General features: G+C 36.1%; 1 long non-coding RNA gene across 1 annotated transcript; it reads right to left on the bottom strand.

The window, feature by feature from the left end:
- Positions 1 to 224: 224 nt before the first annotated feature.
- On the bottom strand, positions 225 to 3,676 carry LOC139188353 (uncharacterized). The gene is made up of 3 exons (XR_011571735.1): positions 1,102 to 3,676; positions 733 to 790; positions 225 to 619 (listed from the first exon to the last, which is right to left on the bottom strand). It is a non-coding gene; the product is annotated as an uncharacterized lncRNA (long non-coding RNA).
- Positions 3,677 to 8,710: the final 5,034 nt, after the last annotated feature.

The raw sequence follows: 8,710 nt of genomic DNA, 5'->3' as shown, positions 1-8,710 counted from the left end.
TCTCGAGAACTAGAATGTAGATTATAAGGTCAAAACAAAATCCTTGTTCTGAGCCTCACAAGTCACAAGCCGTTTTTGTCAAGAAAAATCCCCACCAAATCTTACATGACTGAAAGCATCCCCATAAAAATTTTCAGTGTCGGTTCAAATTTGGTCTAAAAAATACTGTATCATTACTTAAATATTGATTAATGTGATTATTTCTCATTGGTGACACATTAACATGGTTTGCAAATTTGGTCTAAAAAATTAATCTCCTAACGTTGTCTGTACAAAAATTTTGGCATAGGACATCTGCAAGTCAGATCTGATCCTACAAAAAACAATGTTTAATAAATTAAAAACCTAAATACAAGTGGAACCCTGCCTTAAGGCAATCTAGACTATATATCACTAAGGCAAGGTTCTTAGCGAACTATAATATATATCCTTTCTGAAGGACGAACGATCAACTTTCCTTCAAATAGTCCTCTTAACAGTTGTGCATTGCAGAAATTATTGTGATATCAAAGAGATTTATAGGCTCCAACGATGTTCCCCTCAACTAAGCTCATTTTTCACTAGCACGTTTAATCTGCAGGGCAGCTTTAACAACATTCCCCCTCGTAATGATGCCAACCTTTTGACACGGAAGAAGAGAACAATCAGAAACAACTAGCAATGATTTGGCATCCAACACAGAAGATAGTTTGTATATCAGTTCGAATTTATAAGAGAGAAAAGGATCATTACCAGCTTGCCTTCACTATCTACAACTGGCACTCGGCGATATTTTGTTTCAAGCAACAACCTACCAAAATATAGAGATCGTTTAAAGTTGCCTTTAATAATTTGAACTCCATCTAACTACACATTGCAGAACGCTTTAGCAAATCTTAGCAAGAAAAGACAGAATCATAACTTTCACAAGTTGGAACACTTCTACGAGATATTTAGTTCTACTCCAACTAAATCTTAATAATAGTAACCCGAAAACTCTTAACAGCCCGTCATCAATATTCTCAATCTTAAATAAACAAAGTCGGAAAATTAAACATTTATGCTCCAAGAAATTTCTCTGACCACAAATTAGATATTAGGAAAATTAGTTAAATCCTTTACCTAGCAGCATCTTCCAGGTTGGTGGTTGCACGGACAACAAGCGGAGCAGGTGTCATTAAGTCACCAACAAATTTTCCATTGGTCTTGCTAAGCAGTTTCTGTATTTCATTGAATGTCTGCCACACACATCCAAATTTAGAGAGAAATCCATGAAGCAACTAACCACACATCTATTGATCTTAAGCATTACTTAAAATAAAAGGTATAAACACAGTTTTAATTTTTGCCAACATACTGTATCCCACTTTTGGGCATTCTTGCTAAGTTAAAAGTTACACTACTGAGTGACATGAAAGAATAGTGCGAGTGAAAAGAAGTAACAAAAACGTCACATAAATCCCAAAGCAATATCACTGTGGTACAGACTAATGCTAATCAACAACATACTAACAAGCTTTCAAATGATAAAATTTATTTATAACAACAAACAAGAATGTCAATAATACAAGAAAAACAGACTACAAAACATAATGGATAAGTGGTCTGTTGGGAAACGAAACCCCACAAAACTAAACTATAGACCAAAAACTAAAAGAACCCTTAACCAACAAAATGAGACTGATCCAGAAAGCTTAACTAAAAGGAAAAATGTCTAGATAGTGAATCCGGAAAAATGTCTAGATAGTGAATCCAAAGGGAAAGAAATTATCTAGTTCTCTCCTACAATGAAAACGCATCTTTTTCTCAATCATCAAAACTCTTCTATTTCTTTCCCACCACAGCACAGTTCCACAGAGTAGTAAACCTTCTTTTTACTATAAAAGCCACATCTCCAAAGAATTCTCAACTCCATCTGTCTTGGAAAGCCAGTCAGTAAATGAGCTAGTGTGTGTGTATAAACTGCATGGTGTACATGTGTACGACTGGCTTATGTATTATCATCTCATAAAAATTATCAAGAGTTGCAAATCAACATTATAACCAATGTTAAGGGAGAAATTTGTGCCAAACCACCCTATCCCTTTTCCCCTAGGAATCTGTCGTGCCTATCCTTCTCCTCTACAACTTTGTGTTGTGCCCTAGCCCTATAAATACATCATTGCCACAACCTTCAAAGAGAGCTTTAGACAGAAATTCAGAGATAAAAATATATAAAAAGTGCCGCAGTTTTGCAAGGAAGGAAGGAGAGAGAGCTTTGTGCCGTGACCTACCATCCAAGGCCATTGGAGTGCTGGAGCATTTCTGGGTTCTTTCTATCCTTAGTTTTAGTTTAATGTTTAAATTAGATTGGTTTTGTTTAATTGCAAACATGTGGAACTAATTTCGTTTTAGCTAGAGGTGAATTCGAAGCCATGATCATATGTTTTATATAAATTGATTACATCCAGTTATTGTTTAGTATAACATGAATGTGATTTACTTATCTGTTTTATAGAGTACTTATTCTTGTATGTTTATTAAGGAGGCCTACTTAGTTTGCATACAGGGATTTGATGCTAGGATATAAGGGAATTTCACCTAATCGTTATGAACTTATATTCGCAAGTAGTAAAAGTCACTAGTCATGATTGTGTTAAGTAAATTTCTGGCAGGAGTATCATGCAATTCATAGTTAGGAATGCCTTGTCAATGCTTATGATTTTCATAGAACTTAATGATCTTTGATATGTATCTCTATCATGTTGTTCATATAGGGAACTTGATAAGAATAATTTGGTTACGTCGCTGAGTCCAATTAAATGAAATTAGGAAAATCTGAGAGTTAATTAGTGTAGTTCATGGTTAATTTGGGGCATTGTCTTCATGATTTATAGGAATAATAACTGGAAATCGATTTGTATGCATATGGTTCATGTGTGGAGAAGAATCCTCTAGCTAGTCTTTCATGCGATGAAAGTTAAGCACTCAAATTAAACCCTCTTGTTGTCAAATTGTAGTAATAATGCAAGTAGGGATCGTTCTAAACCGGGGATTAGGAGGGCTTGATAAAACCTCTAAACTAACTTAAAAACATAAAAACAAAGTTAAAACGTTTGAATAGACTTAAAGGACTCAAAACAGATTCACAAGACTCAAAACAACTTAAAAACACTCAAAACTGCCTAAAAACACAAACTAGGCAGTTTCTGACTCTAACACAATTTTGGACGAAATTTGGGTTTTGACTTGACTCAAAACACTCTAAAACACAAACAAAACAGATTTTAAACACTTTGAAACAAGAAAGTAAAAGGGGGATTTTAGTTTTGATGAATTTGAAACAAACAAACAAGTTATAAAACTAGGCAGATTGTAAAACGAATTTAAGAAATAAGATGATGGATGGATTAGTTAGAGGTCCGTTCTTCACACATGACACACTTGTATATGAATTGATTTCCAATTTATTTTGAATAAACTATGATGCTCAACACCCCAGATTAACCCTGATGCACAAATTAACCCTCAGATTTTCCTTTACTCATTGAATTGGATGAATGCATGCGACAACCCAAATCATTCTCTAAAAGTCCCCTACATGAATGCATAATAGAGATACAATCAGAGATCATTACGTTCAATGAAAATCATAAGTGTGGACGAGGCAATTATAACTATGAATGCATGATACAATTGCTAAGAATTCAATTAACGCAATTGTGATAAACAACCTTCACTACTCATGAATATAAACTTGTAACGATTAGGTGAAACTCATTTATATTCTAGCATCTAATTCATGCATGAAAACTAAGTATGCATCCTTAATAAACATACAAGAATCAGTTATGAATAAAATAGATAATTGAATTGCAATCACAACTTATCAAATCACAATTGGAAGAAATCAATTCAAATCTCAAGCATGTTCATGGCTTCAAACTTCCCCCTAACTAAATAGGGGTTTAGCCACTCATAATTGCAACAAAATTAGAAAATAACAAAGTAGACATTGAAAGCAGGAACGAAGTACACCTAAAACGCTCCAAAGTTCCAAGCTTGAAACGCCAAGGACCTTTGTTTTCACCACCTTGTTGTAGCACAAGTGTCTAGGATGTGTATGGATATATGGATGGAATGGATTTGCACGGCTAAGAGATGAAAGTGTATGGATTGGTGAGATGTAGTATGGCTAGATGAATGGATGGAGGTCACTACAAGGAAATTGTGTTTGTGAATGAAGCTCTTTTGATGGATCAAGATTGTTTTTAGGAAGGGGAATGGTGGATGTATTTATAGGCTAAGGAGAGGACCACTTCAATTCCTTGCATGTGCAGTTTGTATGGGTGTGTGATGTCCATGTTTCCCTTTACATTTGCACACACATGACCTCCATCATTTCAGCCACAAATCAACCCATTTTTTGCCCATGTGTGTGTGTTTCCTTTGCCCATGTGTGTGTGTTTTTCCTTTGCATTTGCACACACATAGTCTTCATTATTTCAGCCAACAATCCACCCATTTTCTGCCCATGTCAAACTGTCCATGCCATGCCTTTCTCTTTGTGTGTGTGCTGTCCATGTTTCTTCCATGTGCCTTGTTCATCTTCTAGCTGTGCATTTCCACTTGCTCCAAAGCCAAATGAGTGCAATCATAACCCCATTTGCTGCTGAGTGTTGATGACAAAGCAAAACACAAAACAAGTGCCTTTACTTTCTCACTTTATTAGCCAAATCTGCTTAGCCCTTTTCTGAACCTTTTAGTGTTACAATGCTCATAACTTCTTCTAGAAAAATGATATTAACAATCCGTAAATTACACCAGAAAATAGACATCCGTAGCTTTCCAAGCATATAAGGCTCATTCTCTCATTCATTCTGAGCTGTTTGTAACATGCTTCCAAAGTCAGCTAATCTGCACAGGCAGTTTTGACGAATTTGTTACTTAATAACTCACTTGTGCTACTTTTCTTTTCTTTGCTTGATAAATCACACAAAACACAAAAACATAGTAAATAGCTCAAAAATATAAGGAACTAACTAAGAAAAGACAAGTGAATTTTATGTAAAATATATATAAATATGAGCTTATCAGTCTTTCACCCCCTTCATTCACCCTAATTTCATATCAATTAGTTTGTTTATTGCAAGTTACTTAGTTTTAGAATTTGTCCAAATCACCCTTTAGTTCCTGTTTTGAGTCAATTTGTTTGTTTTGTGCTCTTTGGAGTCAGTTTGGTCAGTTTTGAGTCATCGGAGTCTTGTTTTTTGTTTTTTAGTTAAAATTGTGTAGATTAGCATCCCTTTGTTGGAAATATGCCCTGAAAGTCAATCTTTGGAAGAAACCTTTCAGGACAAATGAATTGATGTATGGATGATTCTTGTACATCAAATGGCAAAGACACGAATTAGGACTATCTCAATAAACGATATATGTCCTAAATAGTGTATCCATGGACAGTGGATCGATTGAAGAAGTAATCTAATGATGTTAGACTACAGAGACCTTCTTCACATAACCAAATGTCCAAAAAGGTTCCTGGTCGTTGGATTGTCGGAGGGATACTGACAATGCGTAGACCGGTACATACTGTGTCTGCTTCAATTGGAAGGATGGAAAGTCTCATCCCATTCGTGTTGTGACACTAAGACAAGTATGTAGGTGCTCATTAGGGGAATGAGTTCACTGAACGCAATCGAACGAGAGTACTTGCATGGAGGTCTACTCACATGTCAAGCAAGTAACTCTAATGGTTGGAAAGATGTAAGTAATGAAGGATTTATTTTGAAAAACATGTTCATTTGAGCAACATCATATAGCATGCAATTAACAATTAAAGGCGGAATCATGCTTACATGCACTCAAATACAAAACATTTACCCATGAAATTCAAAGCCTAGTAGATTTGTGAACCAATAATCAACTCAAAAAACAAAGTGAGTTGAAATTAATACCTTTGTAGATTCCTCTTTGCATAAGCAAAGGCTAATCACCCAAAGAGATAGGGGCCTTCATTCCTTGCTTCTTAGATCCATGGATTTGGATGGAAGAATAGGTTCTCCAAGTTCCCAAAATTGAGAACCTCTAATTCTCGACACCAAGGTTCGATTGTAGAAGAAATGAGTGACCTTGGAGTAGTAGGATTGCTAGATGTACCCTCCAAGGTGTTGGCCTATTTAGAGAGAAAATGGAGAGACAATTCTCACCAATTTTCCCCCAAAATAAACCCTTAATCTTTCCTTAATGAATTTTAGTTATAAAGTCATTTATATAGTCACTTCTTTAAGTGACCTAAACAACCAAAACCCTAATTCATTTCATCATGGCTGGCCATTTAGGGATGTTTGGGCTTTTGGGCTTTAATGAATCTTTATTCATTAAATTGTCATACAACTTAAGTTAATGGGCTTGACGTTCGAAGCCCATTGGGCCTTAAGGTCCAAAACTATCCCGAAGTCTTTAACGAACTTTTTCGTTTGATTAATTAACATATTAATTAATCCTTGCCATAAATAAATGATTAAACCATTTAATCATTCTTACTCATCTCCGTTTAATCTCCAATCTCCACCTTACACGGTGTGCGATCCTTTAGGTTCCTTTTAGCGAGGTAGTGGGCGATTAAAACCATTTTACATCGATTGTGAATTGAAACTATTTTCAATTCTCCCTTTAGTGATTACACACGTTTAGGGCTTCCACAAACCATGGTTGACGCCTAGCAGCATGTCATGGTTACCCAAGCTAATCAGAAGAGGTTAGAGAACCTATTCAGTTCGGGATTACAAATGCAATACGGTCTTTCTCTAATCTAATACTCTTGACCACATTGTTTGGTTTGATAGTTTATTTTCTCATGTCTACTATCCAATGTGTGTCTTGTGCTTATATGATTACCATGAATGTGATTCGGAACGCATTCCCTAATCTCATTCATACTCTGATCAGAGATTTAAATCATATCATAGAGTATTCTCCCTCAAACGGTTTGAAGGTTAGAGATCCCTTGTTGCGCATTCACTTGTCTCTATAGCTAAGTCACTTGACCCCAACGATGCCGTGGACACCCTCCTGATGGAGTGACTTTGACATAATCAAAGATCAAGGTCTTAACCACAAGACAACTATGATGCCTCAGGTCAAAGGACTACTTTGCATTATCCCAACCATGAGTTCTCATGTGACATGGAATATGAGAACCCTTCGTTGATCGCGTTCAGTGAACTCATTCTCTATTGAGCACCTACCGTACTTGTCTTGATGTCACACAGACCAATGACTCGAGACTAATCACTCTCTCCCTGAGAGAAGACATAGTACGTACTGATCTTAACGGACTGTCAATGCCCAATTGGCAATCCTATGATCAGGAACGTTTAGGATGTGTCTACGAAAGAATGGTCTCATGAATCTAACTTCATTAGATTACATTCTCCCAATCACATATTCCTTGGACTTTATCGTTTAAGCATATAACATTTATATGAGACGGCTCAAACAATAATCTTTGCCCTTTATATGTAAAACTAGATTAGTTTAACATGTGAAATGTCCGTAAAGTATCATCACATGATTGGCTTTAGGGCACATTTCCAACAAGTAATCCTTAGACCTGAGGCATCGTCGTTGTCTTGTGGTTAAGTACTTAATCTTTGATTATGTCAAAGTCTCCCCATTCGAGGGTGTCCACGGCATAATTGGGGTTAAGCCACTTAGTCATGAAGGCAAGTGTATGCGCAACAAGGAATCTCTAATCCTCGATAAGAGAGGAAGAATACTCTAAGATATGATTCGGGAATCTTCAGCCGAAGTATCGAGCGTAATAAAGGAAAGCGTTCCTATACGACTCAATTGAATCATATAAGAAGGAATAATCACATTAGGGGTTTGACATAATAAATCCATACCCTAATGATGTGATTGAGACTATTGTATTAGAGAAGGATCGAATTACATTGTAATTTCAACTGAATAGGTTCTCCGAATAAACTTCTACATTAGCTTGGGTAGCTATGACATATGGTTAGATGTCACTCATAGCTTGTGAGTTCTTCTAGATGATTAAATGTAGTCATCAAAGAAGAAAGGTGAATTGAAATGAAGTTTCAATTCACTAAGTGATTGAATTAAATTGGATTGGTGCCAATCACCTCACTGCCTTGCTAATTAGAACCTAAAAGATTGTTCACCAATACACTATTGTAGTGAGTAACTAATGGATGATGGAAATAATTAATTGGATTAATTAATTGTTGTGATTAATTTAGAAAGTCTAAAGAAATCATAAAAGCGATAAAGATCGTTTTGGGCTTAAGAAACGTTCGGGTTTAATTGGGCCCATTGGGCCTAAACCCATTGGGCTTTTATTCAAGCATTGGATGACTTGAAATAATAAAAGCCCAAAGCCCAAACAAACAACAAAGAGGCCGGCCACTTTAAGGTGGAATGGGTGAGATATTTAGTCAAGTGTTGACTAAGTTTTCTTTTGTCTATATAAGGAACTTTATAAGATATTGTTCATTAGGGTTTTTGTGTGGTTAAAACAACAAAGAGGCAAAAGAATATCTCTCTAAAATCACTACAAAGGCCGGCCACCAAAGAGGGTGATTTAGCTAACAATCTTTCACCCTTTTGGTTATTCCTTCATCCTTCTCACTACACTAGTGGGTGAGGATCTTTAGAGGTTTCCTACTTTGGGAACTTGAAGAGAACCTAGGAGCACTCATTGTAACAAAGTGGAGGAGGCAAG

The sequence above is a fragment of the Malus domestica genome, chromosome 10, assembly GCF_042453785.1.
Source record: "Malus domestica chromosome 10, GDT2T_hap1".
In the NCBI taxonomy this organism is placed as follows: domain Eukaryota; kingdom Viridiplantae; phylum Streptophyta; class Magnoliopsida; order Rosales; family Rosaceae; genus Malus; species Malus domestica.
The sequence above is the reverse complement of the archived record's forward strand: the minus strand, read 5'-3'. Positions and strand labels throughout refer to the sequence as shown.